Here is a 4575-nt window from a genome sequence, read left to right on the forward strand (position 1 = left end):
CATACAAAAATATCAAGGGAAAAGTTTATGTAGTTGTAAAGGCTGGAAAATTCCAAAGCCATGAATCAGGATGAAGGGTTCCTCTGGCTAATGTAGAGGCAGGAGCTGATGAACTGAAAATAATGGCAGATGGCTGACTCATGGAATCAGAAGAAGCTGATAAGTGTGGACTCATGCCCAAGAACTGAAGGTCAAAGGGTGATGAGTCAGGTGCAGGATCAGGAAAGAGTGAGCTTTGTCAGAATGGCGACATATATTGGAAGCAGACCACCCTCTCCCCACAAGAAACTCCTATGTCAATTGATTGCTTGGTTACATCAAGTCACAAAATGGAAACAATTACATTATATCTGCCAAATTACTGAGAACTGTTGCCTACCAAAATTGACACATAAACTTGACCATCATACTGTGCACAGGTAATTGACATCACACATGGCAAATGAGTGGTATAGATGAGTTTCAAAACCAAATCTTTTATAACAGAGCATTTATTTCTTTACACTATTCTTTACAGCCTATTCATCAACAGAACGAAATCATAAAAGTTCAATGACTTTTCCTGCTACCACTTCCAAATCCATTCTTAATCTCCTTTATTCTCATTTCAGGTAACTTAATTGAATTGTAACACAATTGGTCTCTGGCTCTGATTTCTTCCTGATTCCTTAAAGACTTTATTCAATCAACCACCCCAATCTTTCCTTTATGATCAGTCTTCCTTTAGAAGAGATTTATCTTTCAGTATAAATATACATATCTCTTCTTTTAACCCTCATGTTTCTTCAACCAGAATGTCTATGATTTCTTACTTCTATTACCCTCAACTCTTTACAAAGTGTTTTCTATTTACCTTACACTCCTAATGAAAAGCCTATTGCAGAGCAAGGGAACATCTGTTGCTGTGTATCATAGAGTCGGAACTGACCCATAGCTGACCCTCTGGTGCATTTTCAGAGGCAGTAGTAAATTGCATAGGAGGAGTCTGTCCATCTTTTTCCCATAGAGCACCTGGTGGCCTTAACCATGTGCCTTTGGGACTGCAGCATTGCTTGTTGCCACTAGATCTCCAGAGCTAAGGGAACATTACACGATTTAAAGTTAAGGGAGTGCGCCAGGGTTGTATTCTCTCTCCATTCATACTCAATCTGTATGCTGAGTAAATTATTTGAGAAACTGGACTCCATGAGAGAGGAATGTGACGTCAAGATCAGAGGAAGATTAATCAACAATCTGTGCTATGCAAATGACATAACCTTGCTTGTTGAAAGTGAGGATTTGAAGTACTTGTTGGAGAAGATTAAAGAACACAGCCTTCAAAATGGATTGCATCTCAAAGTTAAAAATACAATGATTCTTACCACTGGACTGATAGGCACCATCATGACAGATGGAGAAAAGATTGAAACTGCCAACAACTTCATCTTACTTGGATCCACAAGCAACACCCTTGGTACCAGCAGTCAGGAAATCAGGATATATTGCATTGGGAAAGTCTGCTGTCAGGGACCTCTTCAAATTATTGAGGAGTAATGATATCAGTTTGAGGACTAAAGTGTGCCTGATTCAGGTCATAATCTTTCTGATTCCTTGCTGTGAATTTGAGAGCTGGACAAAGAATAAGTATGAAGGAAGAATTGATGCCTTTGAGCATTGGAGCAGAGTGCTGATCATCCCACAGAAGATGGCCAAGAGAACAAACACTTGTGTTTTGGAGAGTGTGAACCAGATTGCTCTTTGGAGGCAGAGGTGATGAAGCTTTTCCTCACATACCTAGGAGGGGCTATTCCTAGCAGAGAGACATTATGCTCAGAAAGATAGAGGGTTAGCAAAGGAGAAGAAGATCCTCAATCATATAGATTGCCATGGTGACTGCTGCAATGGGCTCTAATGTGTCAGGAAGTGTGAGGATGGCACAGGATAAGACAGGGTTCAGATCTGTCGTCTGTAAGGTTACTATGATTCATACTCGAACTGAGGGCACCTAACAATAACAAGCCACCAGAACTCCTGGAGACGGTTAAACCGGGTGGCTCATTGGATGCAAGGATTCTGAGGCTTTGTCAGACATGCTTTGGACATGTTGTAAGGAGGGACCAGTACTTGGAGAAGGACATCATGCTTGGGAGGGTGGAGGGACAGCACAGGAGGGGAAGGTCCTCTATGAGGTGGATTGATTCAGTGACTGGAGCAATCAGAATGGGTGTATCAGAGACAGTGCGATTGGCACAGGACAGAGCAGAGTTTAGGGCTGTTGTACATAGGGTCACTATGGGTCGCAAGCGACTCGATGGCACAAAACAACAACAACATATTCAATAAAATTTTACTTGAATGTGACATTAACGAACATAGCTCTCATTACCGTCAAGTCAGAACTGATCCATAGCTGATCTCCACTGAGATTCCAAGGCTGTCAACTGTACAAGATTGGTTATCTTTTCCCCAAGAAGACCCTCTTGGATGTGAACCACTAGAAAGGTTAGTAGTGCAACCCCCTATGGAGTAGGTAATCAGAGCTCCACATATTAATGATACATTTAGATAATGTCTGCATTCTGTTAAATAGCCTTCCTCCAGAAAGGGCATGTATATGGATTTCTTCCAGTCTGCTTTCTTCTAAACTTATTGGCATAGATAAGGAGCACTTGTTGAAACATTTCAACTGGTATTCCATAAATTTTTGGAGACTAGTTTTCAGCTATTGCCTTGAAGATAATTTTCTTCATCTAGTATCACTGGTTTTTGATCATATGCTACCTCCTCAAATGACTATCAACCAATTCGTTTTGGTAGTATGATCTGTATCCATATTCTTTTGATGGTTCTTGGATCATTCACCATTTCATCCATTGTTGTTTTTAGATGCTGGTAAGTTGAGTATGACTTACGGTGACCCTATAAGCAGCATATCTGGATACTATCCTATTCTGCGCCATCCTCATCATAACTTACACACTTGAGCACATTGCTGCAGTCACTGTGTCATTCATCTTATTGAGGTCTTTCTCTCTTTTGCTGACCCTCCACTTTTCTAAGCATGATATACCTCTACAAGAAATATCCTCTCCAGCAATATATCCAATGTATGAGAGATGAAGGTTTGCCATCTTTTCCCTCAAGGAATACTCTGGCTACACCTTCTCCAAGACACATCTGATTGTTCTTTTGGAAGTCCCTGGGATATTCAGTATAATTCTTCATTACCACAACTCAAAGGCATCAATTTTTCTTCTGTCATTCTTATTCATTGTCCAAATCTCAGATGCATAGCAAGTTATTGAAAAGACCATGTCTTGAATCAGTCACACTTGATTTTCAAACTGCATCATTGCTCTTCAGTATTTTGGAGAGGTCCCTGAAAACAGACATGCTCAAAGCAATATGTCTCCTGATTTCCTTACTGCTGGTACTAAGGGTATTGATTGTGGATCCAACTAAGAAAAAAACCATTGACAGCTTCAATCTTTTCTCCACCTATAATGGCATTGCCTATTGTCCCAGAGGTAAGGACCTTTCTTTTCTTGATGCTGAGATGGAATCCATATTGAATGCTTAGTTTTTGATCTTCTACAACAAGCAAGGTTTTGTCATCTGCATAATGCATGCTGTTGATGAGTCTTCCTCTGATCTTTATGCCACATTCCTCTTTATAGAGCCCAGCTTCATTAATTATTTGGACAGCATATAGATTTAATAGGTTTGGAGAAAGGATGCCCTGTGACACACTCTTTCTCATTTATACCATGCAGTGTTCCCTTGTTCCATTCAGATAACAGCTTCTTGGTGTAGGTATAGATTTCGCAGTCAAATACTTTTGCATAGTCAATAAAACATAGATTGACATTCTTCTGGTATTCACTTCACTGCTCTCAGCCAGAACTCATCTGACATCAGTGATCTCCCTGGTGCCATGGCCTTTTCTAATCCCAGATTGAATGTCAGACAGTTCTACCAATGTACTGTTCTAGCCATTTTTATATAATCTTCAGCAATAATTTGCTTGCATGTGATACTAATGATGTTATTCAATAATTTCCATATTCTGTTGGATCACCTTTCTTGGGAATGAAAACAAATAATGGATCTCTTCTAGCCAGTTGACTAAGCAGCTGTACTCCAAATTTCCTTACATAGACTGGAGAGCACATCTAGGATTGCATTTGTTAATTGAAACATGTCAACTAGTATCCCATCTATTCTCTGGGCCTTAATTTTTGCCAGTGTTTTCAACACAGCTTGAATGTCTTCCTTTGGTTCTTGTTCATTTAGTATTTGTTTGAATTTTTTCAGTGCCAACTAATTCTTTTTGGTACAGTGATTCTGTGTATTCCTTTTCTCTTCTTTTGATGTTATAAAACTCTATTTTACCTATAGACTGTCAATGTTGCAATTCAAGGCTTGACATTTTTCAGTTTTTGAAACCTGAAATATATGCTAAACATATGTTTTCCTTTTGTGTTTCTAACGGCTTATTTTTGTACATTTCATTTATAAATTTTTGCTTTGTATTCTCAAGCTCATCTCAGAGATCATTAGTTTCACTGTTTTACATCATCATTATTGTTAATAGGG

The sequence above is a fragment of the Elephantulus edwardii genome, unplaced genomic scaffold (assembly GCF_000299155.1).
Source record: "Elephantulus edwardii isolate Elephantulus edwardi_28Jun2011 unplaced genomic scaffold, EleEdw1.0 scaffold00065, whole genome shotgun sequence".
Classification (NCBI taxonomy): Eukaryota; Metazoa; Chordata; class Mammalia; order Macroscelidea; family Macroscelididae; genus Elephantulus; species Elephantulus edwardii.